Source organism: Triticum aestivum, chromosome 2D (assembly GCF_018294505.1).
Source record: "Triticum aestivum cultivar Chinese Spring chromosome 2D, IWGSC CS RefSeq v2.1, whole genome shotgun sequence".
Classification (NCBI taxonomy): Eukaryota; Viridiplantae; Streptophyta; class Magnoliopsida; order Poales; family Poaceae; genus Triticum; species Triticum aestivum.
In genome coordinates, this window is record NC_057799.1 from 198549480 (window position 1) to 198569216 (window position 19737).

Below are 19737 nucleotides of genomic sequence, written 5' to 3' on the forward strand. Positions count from 1 at the left end.
CCATCACATACATCCCCACCCGAGAGCGCTCTAATCCGCTCGACGAAAATGCTCACCACAATTGCAGTTGCAGGCGCAAAAGCCACTATCCCATACCAAGGACGTATAGGCATGTTTTGGATTATGATCGTGAAAGGTAGACAATTATGGTCTGCAATATTTTTTTAACCAAGATACTGAACATGTTCTGATTTTACTTGGAGATTGATGTGGGCATTCATGTTATTGAAGAATTTTTTGGAAACGGAAAGCTGAAGGGCTGAATGTTTTTCCATTAACATTCTGCATGTGCTGCTATAGATTGGTCATTACAACTTGATGAAGGCCTCAACCATTGGATGCACAAAATTGTGGAGCTTAAGATTCGCCACCCTCGTTTCAATCCCAATGGTGAGCACTTTACTTTTGTTTCTCTACCTCAAGATGCAATAGTTCTTACTGTGCTGCTTGGATTGTTCCCTTATTGTGGTCAGTACTGTTACTATATTTTCTCATGCAGGAGTGTTTGTTTAACACGAATAAGCCTTTTAAGTTGTTATCTGGTAATATGGTGATAGGTTGGAAAGTTTGATCACTAAGGACTGGGGATTACTATCACGGGCTATTATTCCTCTTGCTGGTGCCTCCACTCAAAGTTGTACATCCATCAATCCATGCACAACCGTATATCTAAGTTTGCATGTTCATTCAAAAGACTGTGTTATTTTTTAATTTAGGGTTCAACCTTCCAATATACAGTTTTGGCTCGGTAATTTGAGCTTCTGTTGTGCAACCGGATCATGATAGTCATCTAGACCAGCAGCTGCATTTTATTTTATTATCTTTTTTAGAAACTGACACACTGCCTCTGTGGAGTAAACCGGTGGTCTAATTAAATGATAAATTGATTATAAAGATATTTTTTCTTTGACTGTTACATGAGAAAATGAATGAACATGTAATTGCTATCCAGATTAGTCAAGCCATCTTACAAATAACTGTTGGATACATTACTGATATTTTCGTGATGGGCGCCCATTTATGGTCCTTTTTTCCTTGTTCTTGTTGTACACACTATAGATCAGTTTCACGAATTTCTGATATGATCGCTTCAATGATGATTTCTGCACTGATGGTGCACTTGCCTTTGGAATTAAAGAAGATCAGCTTACTACAACACTGACCAGAGATCATAATTACTCTGCTCTACATCAGTATGAAGGGTGTTATATTGTCACTGTGCTTCACACTTCTCTTATCATGGTTTACAGATTTCAGAGCTAGCAATTATGCTAAAGGCAGATAAAGAGAAGGGGATTAGTGGAGTGCATTCTCATTTTCAGTACTGAGTTACCATGACCCTGTCGCTGGCTGGTACTACAGCAACATAGATGGTCAGTACTACATCTATGAGAATGGATATTATGTGTTATGGACTTCAGATGTGGTACTTACAAGTTCATTTGAATACTCAAAATTTCTCAATGTGTCATTGTCTAGTGTGATCTTACATCCATATCCATAGTCAAACAGGGCAAGGAGCCCAATGTACATCAGAACTGATGTTTCTGACAACAATATTATGAGATTTTTGCAATATTTGTAGGAACAAGGGATAAGTACTTATAGGTACACGACTACTGAGAGAAGGGTAGGCATACCTACAAAGTTACCTATTTCATTACCGTTATTTCATGTGTGCTAAAATACTTTTTCTGAACCAAGGGTAATAAGCAATTATTAAAGATTAAGTACTCCCTCCGATCTGTATTATTGACGCTCGAGCGTCAATAATACAGATCGGAGGGGATATAATATTTGGTGAAGCATGTTTTTCATTGATGGAAAAATATTGAGTAGTGATCTATTTCTTACAATAAATATTTGACTTCCCTATTAATTTTGTTTTATTGCCAAACTTGTTTAGGCAGAGGCCCTTGGTAAAAGCGACAAGGTATTATAGAACTTATACAGCCTGCTATCAACAAAAATGGTGTTGATTTGGATGGAATCAAACATGCCGAGACGTTTATATATTCTTAACCCCATTTGTAGAGCTATGCTAAAGTGTTAAAAAAGATACATATGGCATGTTCTACAATTAAAGATTTTTTGTCAAGCTTATCTTACCTATGAATGCCCTCGTAGAAAACATGCTAATATTTGCTCCATTGTCTGTCAGGAGGGCCACAAGCCTAGGATGATTTGTGAGAGCGACATTTACTCTCCATGCCACGAATGGTTGATTCTTTTAAGCAGGTTTGGGGACAGGAACATTAGCTACAGAACTATATTAAAATGGTAGCTTGTCGTACTTTACCTGCTGACTACTATGCTTCAGCATAACAGCTAGGCCTTGCATAAATACAACATATGCACCTTTGTATTTTTACAAATACAATGTGCTACTCTCGAACCAAAATGCTTTACGAAATCTATAGTAGTGCTTTTTTGCATTATAAGAGAGAACGGTATAAAACTGACCATTTCCAATATTTTGGAGAGAGTTCCAAATATCTACCCGATATCAATTACCTGCGAAATTCTTTACATGTGGTCATCTAAGCTTATTTCTTTTCCTAAGCCGCACGAACCTCAAACAGATGCAAGAAAGGAGAACTACCTGAAATCATGTACTAACTACTAACACCTAGCAACAATCAGGTGGGTTCAGAATTAGTTGCAGAAAAGAACCAACGGAAATTATGCCCACACAGCGAATGGAAGGTGCAACCTTCAACCAAGATGGCTTCTAGATCAATGTAAAATAACAGATATAGCTGACGCTTGCAGCCATCTCCCTGGTGAGATCGGGGAAGTGGTTGAGGCCGAGGCGGTACGTGTAGACCCAGGTATCGATGGCGGTGTTGTGTCGATCGATGAGGCGGAAGTGGAATTCACTCAAAAGAAAAAGGGGATAGATTGACTTAGTGTGTGATTAAAACTAGGATAGATAGAAAGATAATGCGTACTACCTCTGATTGGCTTTTCCTGAATGGATTCTGACTTTTATCTTGCACTAAACTGGACAAGTGCCCATGCAGGTTCAGAATTCGAACTTCCGTTTCATGAAACAAGAAAAGCGAGGTTGGTTATCGTGATGCATTTATAGATCCATTTGATGATGAATCCCATCCCATCTTGAATACTGTAGGATCGGAAGTATGGCTAGAGGGGGGTGATTAGACTACTTGACCAAATAAAAATCTATCATTTTTCCAAATTTAGTTGCGGGAAGATTTTAGCAATTAGCACAAATCAAGCAATCAACATACACATGCAATTCTAAGAGTATAGCAGCGGAAAATAAAAATATTGCATATGAAGGTAAAGGGAAGGGTTTGAAGAAAACAAACGCAATGGAGACACGGAGATTTTTGACGTGGCCGATGGGTGGTGCTATTGTACGTTCATGTTGATGGAGACTTCAACCCACGAAGGGTAACGGATGCGCGAGTCCACGGAGGGCTCCACCCACGAAGGGTCCAGAAAAGAAGCAACCCTGTCTATCCCACCATGACGATCGCTCACGAAGGACTTTGTCACTCGGGTAGATCTTCACGAAGTAGGCGATCTCCTTGTCCTTACAAACTTTTTGGTTCAACTCCACATCATGTCGGAGGCTCCCAAGCGACACCTAACCAATCTAGGAGACACCGTTCTCCAAAAGGTAATAGACGGTGTGTTGATGATGAACTCCTTGCTCTTGTGCTTCAAATGATAGTCTCCCCAACACTCAACTCTCTCTCTCTCGGATTTGGCTATGCTGGAAGAGGGATTTGAGTGGAAAGCAACTTGGGGAAGGCTAGTAATCAAGGTTCAAATGGTTGGAATGGAATCTCTTGATCTTAACACATGAGTAGGTGGTTCTCTCTCAGAAAATGTATGGTGAAAGTGTAGGCACGTTCTGATGGCTCTCTCTCAAATAGAGAAGGGAGTGGATGGGTATATATAGCCTCCACACAAAATCCAACCGTTACACACACTTGACTCATCTCGGTGGCACCGATTTGTTAAACTCGGTGGCACCGATTTGTTAAACGCGGTGGCACCGATCATTTGAACCTTAGGAATCTCGATGGGACCATGAGCTAGGGCTTAGGGCAAACCGCATCTCGGTGGCACCGATTGCATCAACTCGGTGAGACCGAAGTAAAGCAATAAGGCAACATAGAGTTGGTCGAGCCATCTCGGTGAGACCGATTGCAATTTTGGTGAGACGAAATAATTGCAACTGATAACAGAGAGTTGGCAAGGCCATCTCGGTGAGACCGCGATCCGTATCGGTGAGACCGAACTGTTAGGGTTTCTGTCAGTGGCCATGTCAAATGAACTCGGCGGCTCCGGATAGAAAGAATCGGTGGGGCCGAGTTGGAGTTTATGGTGAAGGAAATATGCCCTAGAGGCAATAATAAAGTTGTTATTTATATTTCCTTATATCATGATAAATGTTTATTATTCATGCTAGAATTGTATTAACCGGAAACTTAGTACATGTGTGAATACATAGACAAAACAGAGTGTCACTAGTATGCCTCTACTTGACTAGCTCATTAATCAAAGATGGTTAAGTTACCTAACCATAGACATGTGTTGTCATTTGATGAACGGGATCACATCATTAGAAAATGATGTGATTGACTTGACACATTCGTTAGCTTAGCACGATGATCGTTTAGTTTGTTGCTATTGCTTTCTTCATGACTTATACATGTTCCTATGACTATGAGATTATGCAACTCCCGAATACCGGAGGAACACTTAGTGTGCTATCAAACGTCACAACGTAACTGGGTGATTATAAAGATGCTCTACAGGTGTCTCCGATGGTGTTTGTTGAGTTGGCATAGATCGAGATTAGGATTTGTCACTCCGATTGTCGGAGAGGTATCTCTAGGCCCTCTCGGTAATGCACATCACTATAAGCCTTGCAAGCAATGTGACTAATGAGTTAGTTACGGGATGATGCATTACGGAACGAGTAAAAAGACTTGCCGGTAACGAGATTGAACTAGGTATTGAGATACCGACGATCGAATCTCGGACAAGTAACATACCGATGACAAAGGGAACAACGTATGTTGTTATGTAGGAACCAATATGAGCATCCAGGTTCCGCTATTGGTTATTGACCGGAGATGAGTCTCGGTCATGTCTACATAGTTCTCAAACTCGTAGGGTCCGCACTCTTAACGTTCGATGACGATCGGTATTATGAGTTTATGTGTTTTGATGTACGGAAGGTTGTTCGGAGTCCCGGATGTGATCACGGACATGACGAGGAGTGATAATCCCCAAGTGCAGGGAATCATTAGCAATTTCCAAAGGTGAAAGTCATAAGTATGGAGTGTCGAACCCACAAGGAGCTAAAGGTAAGATCAATATTCTCTCAAGCCCTATCTGCCACTGATACGACTCTACGTGCACCGAACGTTTGCTTCCAACTAGAAACGAGAAATGAAACTACGTTGTGGGTATGAAGAGAATAACTTTGTATGGTATCGGAGAGCTAAAACATAAAAGTAGGTGTTGTTATCCTAAAGTTAGAATATATTACTAAGTATTATAAATAGCAAGTGTGGAATAATGGTGGATCGGTGTGCGGAATTGTCCTAGGCAATCGTTAACAAGACCGATAGTCGTCATTGCAATTTCATATGAGGGAGAGGCATAAGCTAACATACTTTCTCTACTTGGATCATATGCACTTATGATTGGAACTCTAGCAAGCATCCGCAACTACTAAAGATCATTAAGGTAAAACCCAACCATAGCATTAAAGCATCAAGTCCTCTTTATTCCCATACGCAACAACCCCCTTACTCGGGTTTGTGTTTCAGTCACTCACCAACCCACCAAGCTACAAAAAACTTCGTGATGAACTATAATATGCAAGGGATGGATAAGACAATTCCCGAGCTCTTCACGATGCTAAAGGCTGCAGAGGTAGAAATCAAGAAGGAGCATCAAGTGTTGATGGTTAACAAGACCACCAGTTTCAAGAAAAAGGGCAAAGGGAAGAAGGGGAACTTCAATAAGAACGACAAACAAGTTGCTGCTCAAGTGAAGAAGCCCAAGTCTGGACCTAAGCCAGAGACTGAGTGCTTCTACTGCAAAGGGACTGATCACTGGAAGCGGAACTGCCCCAAGTATTTGGCGGAGAAGAAGGATGGCAAAGTGAAAGGTATATTTGATATACATGTTATTGATGTGTACCTTACTAATGCTCGCAGTAGCGCCTGGGTATTTGATACTGGTTCTATTGCTAATATTTGCAACTCGAAATAGGGGCTACGGATTAAGCGAAGATTGTCTAAGGACGAGGTGACGATGCGCGTGGGAAATGGTTCCAAAGTCTATGTGATCGCCGTCGGCACGCTACCTCTACATCTACCTTCGGGATTAGTTTTAGACCTAAATAATTGTTATTTGGTGCCAGCGTTGAGCATGAACATTATATCTGGATCTTGTTTGATGTGAGACGGCTATTCATTTAAATCAGAGAATAATGGTTGTTCTATTTATATGAGTAATATCTTTTATGGTCATGCACCCTTGATGAGTGGTCTATTTTTACTAAATCTTGATAGTAGTGATACACATGTTCATAGTATTGAAGCCAAAAGATATAAGTTTAATAATGATAGTGCAACTTATTTGTGGCACTGCCGTTTAGGTCATATTGGTGTAAAGCGCATGAAGAAACTCCATGCTAACGGGCTTTTGGAATCACTTGATGCTTGTGAACCATGCCTCATGGGCAAGATGACTAAGACTCCGATCTCCGGAACAATGGAGCGAGCAACAGACTTGTTGGAAATAATACATACTGATGTATGCGGTCCGATGAGTGTTGATGCTCGCGGCGGGTATCGTTATTTTCTGACCTTCACAGATGATTTGAGCAGATATGGGTATATCTACTTGATGAAACATAAATCTGAAACATTTGAAAAGTTCAAAGAATTTCATAGTGAAGTGGAATATCATCGTAACAAGAAAATAAAGTTTCTACGATCTGATTGTGGAGGAGAATATTTGAGTTACGAGTTTGGTCTTCATTTGTAACAATGCGGAATAGTTTCGCAACTCACGCCACCCGGAACACCACAGCGTAACAGTGTGTCCGAACATCGTAATCGTACTTTATTAGATATGGTGCGATCTATGATGTCTCTTATTGATTTACCGCTATCATTTTGGGGATATGTGTCGGTGTCAAAACTGGAGGATCTCGGGTAGGGGGTCCCGAACTGTGCGTCTAAGGTCGATGGTAACAGGAGTCAGGGGACATGATGTTTACCCAGGTTCGGGCCCTCTCTACGGAGGTAATACCCTACTTCCTGCTTGATTGATCTTGATGAATATGAGTATTACAAGAGTTGATCTACCACGAGATCGTAATGGCTAAACCCTAGAATTCTAGCCTGTATGACTATGGTAATGAGTATCTGCCTATCCGGACTAAGCTCTCCGGTTTATAACTTTATATAGACACAGGAGAGATCTAGGGTTACATGAGGTCGGTTACAGAGGGAGGAATCTTCATAATCGGTCGCCAAGCTTGCCTTCCACGCCAAGGAGAGTCTTATCCGGACACGGGTGCAGTCTTCGGTCTTCATATCTTCGCAGCCCATCAGTCCGGCCCATGGTTAACAGGTCAGACACCCGAGGACCCCTTAGTCCAGGACTCCCTCAGTATGCTTTAGAGACGGCTACATTCACATTAAATAGGGCACCATCTAAATCCGTTGAGAATACACCTTATGAACTATGGTTTGGCAAGAAACCCAAGTTGTCGTTTCTTAAAGTTTGGGGCTGTGATGCTTATGTAAAAAAGCTTCAACCTGATAAGCTCGAACCCAAATCAGAGAAATGGGTCTTCATAGGATACCCAAAGGAGACTGTTGGGTACACCTTCTATCATAGATCCGAAGGCAATATATTCGTTGCTAAGAATGGATCCTTTCTAAAGGAGTTTCTCTCGAAAGAAGTGAGTGGGAGGAAAGTAGAACTTGATGGGGTAATTGTACCTTCTCCCGAGTTGAAAAGTAGTACATCACATAAGTCAGTTCTAGTGATTCCTACACCAACTAGTGAGGAAGCTAATGATGATGATCATGAAACTTCTGATCAAGTTACTACCGAACCTCGCAGGTCAACGAGAGTAAGATCCGCACCAGAGTGGTACGGTAATCCTGTCCTGGAGGTCATGTTACTTGACCATGACGAACCTACGAACTATGAGGAAGCGATGATGAGCCCAGATTCCGCAAAATGGCTTGAGGCCATGAAATCTGAGATGGGATCCATGTATGAGAACAAAGTGTGGACTTTGGTTGACTTGCCCGATGATCGGCAAGCCATAGAGAATAAATGGATCTTCAAGAAGAAGACTAACGCTGACGATAATGTTACTGTCTACAAAGCTCGACTTGTTGCGAAAGGTTTTCGACAAGTTCAAGGAGTTGACTACGATGAGACCTTCTCACCCGTAGCGATGCTTAAGTCCGTCCGAATCATGTTAGCAATTGCTGCATTTTATAATTATGAAATTTGGCAAATGGATGTCAAAACTGCATTCCTTAATGGATATCTTAAAGAAGAGTTGTATATGATGCAACCAGAAGGTTTTGTCGATCCAAAAGGTGCTAACAAAGTGTGTAAGCTCCAGCGATCCATTTATGGACTGGTGCAAGCATCTCGGAGTTGGAATATACGCTTTGATAGTGTGATCAAAGCATATGGTTTTATACAGACTTTTGGAGAAGCCTGTATTTACAAGAAAGTGAGTGGGAGCTCTGTAGCATTTCTGATATTATATGTGGATGACATATTGTTGATCGAAAATGATACTAAATTTCTGAATAGCATAAAAGGATACTTGAATAAGAATTTTTCAATGAAAGACCTCGGTGAAGCTGCTTATATATTAGGCATCAAGATCTATAGAGATAGATCAAGACGCTTAATTGGACTTTCACAAAGCACATACCTTGATAAAGTTTTGAAGAAGTTCAAAATGGATCAAGCAAAGAAAGGGTTATTGCCTGTGTTACAAGGTGTGAAGTTAAGTTAGACTCAATGCCCGACCACCGCATAAGATAGAGAGAAAATGAAAGCCATTCCCTATGCTTCAGCCATAGGTTCTATCATGTATGCAATGCTGTGTACCAGACCTGATGTGTGCCTTGCTATTAGTTTAGCAGGGAGGTACCAAAGTAATCCAGGAGTGGATCACTGGACAGCGGTCAAGAACATCCTGAAATACCTGAAAAGGACTAAGGATATGTTTCTCGTATATGGAGGTGACAAAGAGCTCGTCGTAAATGGTTACGTCAATGCAAGCTTTGACACTTATCCGGATGACTCTAAGTCACAAACCGGATACATATTTTTATTGAATGGTGGAGATGTCAGTTGGTGCAGTTCCAAACAGAGCGTCGTGGCGGGATCTACATGCGAAGCGGAGTACATAGCTGCTTCGGAAGCAGCAAACGAAGGAGTCTAGATGAAGGAGTTCATATCCGATCTAGGTGCCATACCTAGTGCATCGGATCCAATGAAAATCTTTTGTGACAATACTGGTGCAATTGCCTTGGCAAAGGAATCCAGATTTCACAAGAGAACCAAGCACATCAAGAGACGCTTCAATTCCATCCGCGATCAAGTCAAGGAGGGAGACATAGAGATTTACAAGATACATACGGATCTGAATGTTGCAGACCCGTTGACTAAGCCTCTCTCACGAGCAAAACATGATCAACACCAAGGCTCCACGGGTGTTAGATCATTACTGTGTAATCTAGATTATTGACTCTCGTGCAAGTGGGAGACTGAAGGAAATATGCCCTAGAGGCAATAATAAAGTTGTTATTTATATTTCCTTATATCATGATAAATGTTTATTATTGATGCTAGAAGTGTATTAACCGGAAACTTAGTACATGTGTGAATACATAGACAAAACAGAGTGTCACTAGTATGCCTCTACTTGACTAGCTCGTTAATCAAAGATGGTTAAGTTTCCTAACCATAGACATGTGTTGTCATTTTATGAACGGGATCACATCATTAGAGAATGATGTGATTGACTTGACCCATTCGTTAGCTTAGCACGATGACCGTTTAGTTTGTTGCTATTGCTTTCTTCATGACTTATACATGTTCCTATGACTATGAGATTATGCAACTCCCGAATACCAGAGGAACACTTAGTGTGCTATCAAACGTCACAACATAACTGGGTGATTATAAAGATGCTCTACAGGTGTCTCCGATGGTGTTTGTTGAGTTGGCATAGATCGAGATTAGGATTTCTCACTCCGATTGTCGGAGAGGTATCTCTGGGCCCTCTCGGTAATGCACATAACTATAAGCCTTGCAAGCAATGTGACTAATGAGTTAGTTACGGGATGATGCATTACGGAACGAGTAAAGAGACTTGCTAGTAACGAGATTGAACTAGGTATTGAGATACCGACGATCGAATCTCGGGCAAGTAACACACCGATGACAAAGGGAACAACGTATGTTGTTATGCAGTTTGACCGATAAACATCTTCATAGAATATGTAGGAACCAATATGAGCATCCAGGTTCCGTTATTGGTTATTGGCCGGAGATGAGTCTCGGTCATGTCTACATAGTTCTCGACCTGTAGGGTCCGCACGCTTAACGTTCGATGAGGATCAGTATTATGAGTTTATGTGTTTTGATGTACGGAAGGTTGTTCGGAGTCCCGGATGTGATCACAGACATGACGAGGAGCCTCGAAATGCTCGAGACATAAAGATCAATATATTGGAAGGCTATGTTTGGACATCGGAATGGCTCCGGGTGAGTTCCGGCATTTACCGGAGTACCGGGGGGTTACCGGAACCCCCCGGGGAGTCATTGGGCCTTAATGGGCCTTAGTGGGAGAGAGGAGGAGGCGACTAGGTGGAGGGCGCCCCCCAAGCCCAATCCGAATTGGGTGGGCCCCCCTTTCCTTCTCTCCTTCCCTCTTCCTTCTTCTCCTACTCCAACTAGGGAAGGGGGGAAACCTACTCCTACTGGGAGTAGGACTCCCCCCTTGGGCGCGCCATGAGAGAGCCGGCCCTCCCCTCCTCCACTCCTTTATATACGGGGGAGGGGGCACCAAATAGACACACAAGTTGACAGTTGTCTTAGCCGTGTGCGGTGCCCCCCTCCACAGATTTCCACCTCGGTCATATCGTTGCAGTGCTTAGGCGAAGCCCTGCGCCGGTAACTTCATTATCACCGTCACCACTCTGTCGTGCTGATGAAACTCTCCCTCTACCTCAGCTGGATCTAGAGTTCACGGGACGTCACCGAGCTGAACGTGTGCAGATCGTGGAGGTACCGTACCTTCGGTGCTAGGATCGGTCGGATTGTGAAGACGTACACCTACATCAATCGCGTTGTCATAACGCTTCCGCTTTCGGTCTATGAGGGTACATGGACAACACTCTCCCCTCTCGTTGCTATCCATCACCTAGATCGATCTTGCGTGTGCGTAGGAAATTTTTGAAATTACTGCGTTCCCCAACATATGGTTTGGACATATTTGGATGGAGAAAGTGGCTGAGGGTTTTGGAGCAATATCATTAAGCACTTGAGCAAGTAGACCATTAAGCAACACCGCATCCCCTTTTATAGTATTGGCTTTCCTATGGACTCAATGTGATCTTGGATCACTAAAATATAAATGAAGAGTCTTGAGCTTTTGCCAATCTTTTGTCCGTAGCATTTTTAGGGGTCCACATCTCTTGTCCATGCCATGCCAATCATTGAATATCCTGAAATATTTATCTTGAATGGATATTGGTTCAATGGGTATATGTTGTTATGAATTACCAAAACCACCCAGGGATTAGTTGCACATTCAATCTCCCCCTTTTTGGTAATTGACGACAACATATAGCTCAAAGCTTCGACAAATGGTAAAATGAATGAAATACATCATCGCTTTGAGAAGTATGTGATAAACAAGAGCTCCCCCTAAATTTGTGCATTATTTAAAATTTGCTTTTGAATGCAAATGCACAATCGATTAGGATCATGGGTCGCTCTTCCATGTCACATACATCTTGGTGGATCGCACAAAATGATAAGAGTGAATTAACATGCACTCATCACCAAATACATAAGTGAATGATCATACACAAGTAATCATAGAGATAAGCATTAAGCACACATCAAGCATAGTATGATCAACCACATAACCAAACGTAGTATCTCACGAGCATAAAAACAAACAAGTAGCACACATCAAAAGTACATAGTGGAAATAACTCGAGAAAAACCAAGAGCAAAAGGCAAGACACACACACACACTCTCTCTCTCTCGAAGTTACCAGAAAGCTTGAAAGCGTACAAAGCATAGTATGATCTATACAATTTCCCCCCCTTTGGCAACAAGTTACCAAAAAGCTTGAAAGCGTACAAAGCTATACGTCTCTCTAGGCACGATCTCCTGGAGCTCCTGAAGGGGTATTCTAGCTTGTGGCTCTGGTGTGCGTAGATGGTGTTGAGAGAACTACTTCTGAAATGCTTTGGCTGAAGTCTATTGAGCTGGTGGTGTAGATATTGGGGGTAGCACTATAGCAGTGGCGGGAGGTGCAGAGTGAGTGGTACTCATGTCTGCAACTGGCACAACTGAAGACCCGGCTGCTCTGGGCACAGTCTGAAACCTGTCGGTAGTAAGGTGCTCAACTCCATCCTCAGCATCAACTCGAAGCTTCTCCACAATAGACTGGATCTCTGTGAACTTGACATCTAAGTTGTACATCTTATCTTCCATAATCCGTTCTAGGCTCTCCTGATTCTTGGCTAAGTTGGCCAGACTTCACTCAATTCTCAGTGTTGCTTCCAGCACATATGTCATTTGGTCTTGCTTGGACTTGAGATTTGCTGTTGGAGCATTTGGTGCAATAGCTTCCTTTGCTGCCCTTGCTGTTGCTGCTGCCTGAGCTTTCTCTTGTTCCTCAACTGAAGTAGGATGTGAAGGATCCATCACCACTTAATTGTCTTCAAATTCTGGCTGAAGAGGGAGGTGCTCACAGTCTAGTAGATATGTGCTTGTACCAACCTTGGAGTTGATAAGCATCTGAATGTGTGGTGCATATTGCTACCTCTTGAGCACTGCGTTGGTTTTTCCCTTGAAGAGGAAAGGGTGATGCAGCAAAGTAGCGTAAGTATTTCCCTCAGTTTTTGAGAACCAAGGTATCAATCCAGTAGGAGACTACACGCAAGTCGCCTCGTACCTACACAAACAAATAAGAACCTTGCAACCAACGCGATAAAGGGGTTGTCAATCCCTTCACGACCACTTGCAAAAGTGAGATCTGATAGAGATGATAAGATAAATATTTTTGGTATTTTTATGATAAAGATTGAAAGTAAAGATTGCAAAGTAAAAATAGATTGGAAACTTATATGATGGAGAATAGACCCGGGGGCCATAGGTTTCACTAGTGGCTTCTCTCAAGATAGCATAAGTATTACGGTGGGTGAACAAATTACTGTCGAGCAATTGATAGAAAAGTGCATAGTTATGAGAATATCTAGGCATGATCATGTATATAGGCATCACGTCCGCGACAAGTAGACCGAAACGATTCTACATCTACTACTATTACTCCACACATCAACCGCTATCCAACATGCATCTAGAGTATTAAGTTCATAAGAACACAGTAACGCATTAGGCAAGATGACATGATGTAGAGGGATAAACTCAAGCAATATGATATAAACCCCATCTTTTTATCCTCGATGGCAACAATACAATACGTGTCGTTTCCCTTTCTGTCACTGGGATCGAGCAACGCAAGATTGAACCCAAAGCTAAGCACTTCTCCCATTGCAAGAAAGGTCAATCTAGTAGGCCAAACCAAACTGATAATTCGAAGAGACTTGCAAAGATAACAAATCATACATAAAAGAATTCAGAGGAGATTCAAATATTGTTCATAGATAATCTTGATCATAAACCCACAATTCATCGGATCTCGACAAACACACCGCAAAAAGAGTTACATCGAATAGATCTCCAAGAAGATCGAGGAGAACTTTGTATTGAGATCCAAAGAGAGAGAAGAAGCCATCTAGCTAATAACTATGGACCCGAAGGTTTGTGGTAAACTACTCACACATCATCGGAGAGGCTATGGTGTTGATGTAGAAGCCCTCCGTGATCGATTCCTACTCCGGCGGAGCGCCGGAAAACGCCCCAAGATGGGATCTCATGGGTACAGAAGGTTGCGGCGGTGGAAATAGGGTTTCGTGGTGCTCCTTGATGTTTTCGGGGTATATGGGTATATATAGGAGGAAGAAGTAGGTCAGTGGAGCTGCAAGGGGCCCACGAGGGTGGGGGGCGCGCCCAGGGGGGCAGGCGCGCCTCCCTGCCTCGTGGCCTCCTCGCTTCTTTTTGGACGTCCACTCCAAGTCCCGTGGATCACGTTTATTCCAAAAATAACTCTCTCGAAGGTTTCATTCCGTTTGGATTCCGTTTGATATTCCTTTTCTGCGAAACATGGAAATAGGAAAAAAAACAACAATTTGCACTGGGCCTTCGGTTAATAGGTTAGTCCCAAAAATAATATAAAAGTGTATAATAAATCCCATTAAACATCCAAAACAGATAATATAATAGCATGGAACAATCAAAAATTATAGATACGTTGGTGACGTATCACATATCGCAGTTGTCCTCTTGACTGTTTCAACAATTAGGCTCGTGACTTTGAATTTCTGAGGTGGGGAGTCAAACAAATGAAGCATATTGATGGAGTAGCCACGGATCATCCTCTCATATCCAGATTTGGGCAAAAGAGTGTGCCTCAAAATGGTGTTTGTGGTGGCCAATCCTGCTAACAAATGCTTGACTGAACCAAGCTTATGAGTTTCCAAATCATCATCAGGAACGGTCTTGTGCATGTTAGCCATTGACTTGTGATCCATCCTGGGCTTCCCATAGACATCAGCATCGTCTTCATCTTCTTCACGGGCATTGATGAGAATAGTCCACTCAGAGATTGATGACTGGTACTTGGAACCCTCGGTCATCCACACAATCCTCCCATCTGGATAGAAATGTGCAGTGGAGTAGAATTGCATGACCATCTCATCACTACAAAAAAATACACTTCCGTGATGATACGTGTTTGTCGCAGTAGGTCACGTTTTCTGTCACGCATGTACATCCATGACGATTTTATGACAGAATCAAGATAGTCATACCCGTGTTGTCGTAGAAGTGTTCCATGACATTACCAAAATTATCATCACGGAAGTGTCCACTTCCATGACGATAAATCGCGCGTCATAGAAGTGCTTTCGTCAAGGGTGACCGACACGTGGCATCCATCATAACGGGTCGCCGTTAAGCTATTGGGTTCCGGTTTGGATCCGATAACCCGTTAACAGCCTAGACCAATGGGGAATTTCCACGTGTAAAATTCTCAATGGCCAGAGGAACCACGTGTCGGCTCACCGTTGGGCGCTAGAATCCTCCAACGCTTGCTGTTGCACCAGAAAGTATGCATCTGAATGCTCCAGGGACTTCCACAGTCCTTCGGCTTCTTGTCGCATCACAGCTGATCGATGTCTTTCAGCTCGTAGTTGAGACTTAAGAAACCGAACTGATTCAGACAGTGAGTTTGAATAGCTTGTGCCACTGGTAGTGGCCAGTAACTCAAACACTAAACCAAGACAGTACTTTGGGGTTGTCTCACTGTCTTCAAGATAGTTTTTCTTAGCTGTTTTATCAGCTTTGTTGGAGACCAACAAGGATGTCTCACTATCTTGAACCTTATTTGCATTACTTCCTTTACCATTGCTTAATAAGGCACTCTTCCCCAATATTATGTCAGCATTCTAAAAGAAGAAACAAGCAGACACATAACATGTTTAACATGTACTAGTGTATGAAACTCATTTAGGTGAACCAGTTCATTAGTAAGGTGGACAGGATTAAACTACCAAGTATTCTATTGCCAAGTAGTACATAATAAAAGCATCAAACAAACATATATCTATGTCCTATGGTCACTGCATTCTCTTGCCAAATCAAAATAGAGACACGGTTCAAATCATATCAGTTCAAGACAAAGCAGTACTTAAAGAATACAAAGCGTGGGAAACTGCACGGCACAACAAGATTTCAGATGGGTACCATAGGTCTACATTAACCCTCTCCTAATGATGCCATGTCACCGCTGTCACTGTAGTTAATCTCGCGATGGTTAAAAAAACAATTCAAACTCAAATTTAAAATAAAGACAAACAACAAAAGTTTTCAAACCTTAAAACTAAAATGTTCGAGTTGTGCCAAATAATGCAAAGGTAATTGTGGTGAATAAACCCCACTTTTATAAAAGCTTTAAATACTCTAAAATGAATAAAATAGTAGCAAGACAATTAATGAAATGCCTTTTATAATTAATAAAATGTTAAACTATTCTATTTAGGGACTAAACATTTTATGGTAGTGGGTTTAGTGGTAGTACTAATTTAGGGGTCATTTTGTACTTTACAAAACTAAAATAAAATGAGGAACAAAATAAAACAGAAAAGAAATAAGATACAAAAAACAAAAGGAAACTAAAATACAAAAAAAGACAAAAGGCCCCCCTGGCCAACTGGGCCAACGGCCCAGCCGGCCAGCCCACTGGCCCATCCGGCCCCTCACCCCTGCTTAACCCCCCACCGTGGCAAACCCTAGATCGATCCCCCATCTCTCCCTCATTCCCCACCTCACGCCGCACGCACACACACGCACACATCGTGCCGGGGAGAGGAGCTCCCCGCACCCAATCCCCTTGCCAGCCGGCGTCGGCGCCGCCCTTCCCGGACTCCTCCCCGCCCCTCCTTTCCCTCGCGCGACGCCCGGCTGAAGCCGCGGCCTCGCCTCGTCGTCGACCCGACGCCGTTCGCCATCGCTGCCACCTCGCCCCCGTCGTCGATCTACCTCGTCGGACCAACCTGAGCCCGCTGCCTGTCCCTACAGCATCGCTGTGAGCTCCGCCACCCCCCTGTGCCTTCCCGAGCTTGGATAGGAGCTCCTGCATGTCCCCCCCACCACCCGTAGCTCCGGCCACCGCCCGCATCGCCACCCTGATGCCCCCCTCCGCCTTGACCTGCTGCCGAGCCGCACCGGCTCCGCCCAACACTTCCATGGCTCGGCCCCCTCTTGCTGCCAAGCGAGGCCGCCGTCGCCTCAAGCCCTGCTCTCCATGGGCGACCTCCCCCCTCTCCGTCCACTGCGCTACTCCGGCCTCCCCGCGCGGCTGCCCCCTGCTCCGGCGCCGTCCTCGCCCGGCCTTGCCACCGTGCCCACCGTGCACCACGGCTCGCCGCTCGCCCCGCCTCCGCCCGTCGTGCCCCTCCCTTTTGCCCCGCCGTGGCGTCGCCGCCGCCGTGACCCCGACTGGCCACGTCCAGTTCGGGTGCCCGCACCCGCAGCGCCCGCTTCCCCTGTGCCCGTTAAGGCCCTGGGCCACTGGACAACGGGGCCCAGCCCCAGAACGTTTAATAAAAAAAAGAATTAAAAAATAAAAAAAATAAAAAAATAAATAAATTAATAAAAATTAATAAATAAAGAAATAAAGAAAATAAAAATAAAAATAATTAGCTAATTAGTTAATTAATTAAGTTAATTAACCCTGTTTAGATTAATCTAATTAATTAGTTAATTTAATTAATAGTTAATTAATTAGTTAACCCTAATTACCCTGATCAGTCTATGACATGTGGGACCCACGTGTCAGATGACTGCTGACGTCAGCATGATGTCATGCTGATGTCATCACAACACTGTTTCGGATAATGTATATATTAAATAATTAAATAAATTCCAAAAATTAATTTAAATCTTTTAAAATTCATATAAAATAAACCGTAGCTCGGATGAAAATACTTTCTACATGAAAGTTGCTTAGAACGACGAGACGAATCCGAATACGCAGTGCGTTCGTCCGCCACGCGTCCCTAGCATAGTGAACCTGCAACATTTCACCTCCGGTTCATCTGTCCAAAAACGTGAAACACCGGGGATATTTTCCCGGATGTTTCCCCCCTTCGCCGGTATCACTTACTACCGCGTTAGGGCATACCTAGCACCGCGTTTTGCCTCCTTATGTTTTGTGATGCTTTGTTTGCTCCGTATTTACTGTTTCTTCCCCCTCTCCTTCTCCGGTAGACTACGAGACCGACGCTGCTGCTACCCAGTTCGACTACGGAGTTGACGACCCCTCCTTCTTGCCAGAGCAACCAGGCAAGCCCCCCCCCTTGATCACCAGATATCGCCTATTCTTCTCTATACTGCTTGCATTAGAGTAGTGTAGCATGTTGCTGCTTTCCGTTAATCCTGTCCTGATGCATAGCCTGTCATTGTTGCTACAGTTGTTACCCTTACCTGCTATCCTACTGCTTAGTATAGGATGCTAGTGTTCCATCAGTGGCCCTACACTCTTGTCCGTCTGCCATGCTATACTACTGGGCCGTGATCATTTTGGGAGGTGATCACGGGTATATACTATATACATTATATACATGACACATGTGGTGACTAAAGTCAGGTCGGCTCGAGGAGTACCCGCAAGTGATTCTGATGAGGGGGCTGAAAGGACAGGTGGCTCCATCCCGGTAGAGGTGGGCCTGGGTTCCTGACGGCCCCCGACTGTTACTTTGTGGCGGAGCGACAGGGCAGGTTGAGACCACCTAGGAGAGAGGTGGGCCTGGCCCTGGTCGGCGTTCGCGGATACTTAACACGCTTAACGAGATCTTGGTATTTGATCTGAGTCTGGCCATTTGGTCTATACGCACTAACCATCTACGCGGGAGTAGTTATGGGTATCCCGGCGTCGTGGTATCAGCCGAAGCTCTTCTTGACGTCAGCGACTGAGTGGCGCGCGCCGCATTGGACCGTAAGCTCGCGCTTGTATTAAGGGGGCTAGGTCTGCTTCCGGCCGCGTACACAACGTGCAGGTGTGCATAGGGCGATGGGCCCAGACCCCTGCGCGCATAGGGTTTAGACCGGCGTGCTGACCTCTCTGTTGAGCCTAAGTGGGGCTGCGACGTGTTGATCTTCCGCGGCCGGGCATGACCCAGAAAAGTGTGTCCGGCCAAATGGGATCAAGCGTGTTGGGTTATGTGGTGCACCCCTGCAGGGAAGTTTATCTATTCGAATAGCCGTGTCCCTCGGTAAAAGGACGACCCGGAGTTGTACCTTGACCTTATGATAACTAGAACTGGATACTTAATAAAACACACCCTTCCAAGTGCCAGATATAACCCGGTGATCGCTCTCTAACAGGGCGACGAGGAGGGGATCGCCGGGTAGGATTATGCTATACGATGCTACTTGGAGGACTTCAATCTACTCTCTTCTACATGCTGCAAGATGGAGGCTGCCAGAAGCGTAGTCTTCGACAGGACTAGCTATCCCCCCTTATTCTGGCATTCTGCAGTTCAGTCCACCGATATGACCCTTTACACATATACCCATGCATATGTAGTGCAGCTCCTTGCTTGCGAGTACTTTGGATGAGTACTCACGGTTGCTTTTCTCCCTCTTTTCCCCTTCCTATACCTGATTGTCGCAACCAGATGCTGGAGTCCAGGAGCTAGAGATCCCGAGGATGATTCTACATGGAGTTCGGCTTCGAGGAGTAGTTAGGAGGTCCCGGGCAGGAGGCCTTGCCTTTTCGATCGTTGCTACTTTTGTGCTAGCCTGCTTAAGGCAAACTTGTT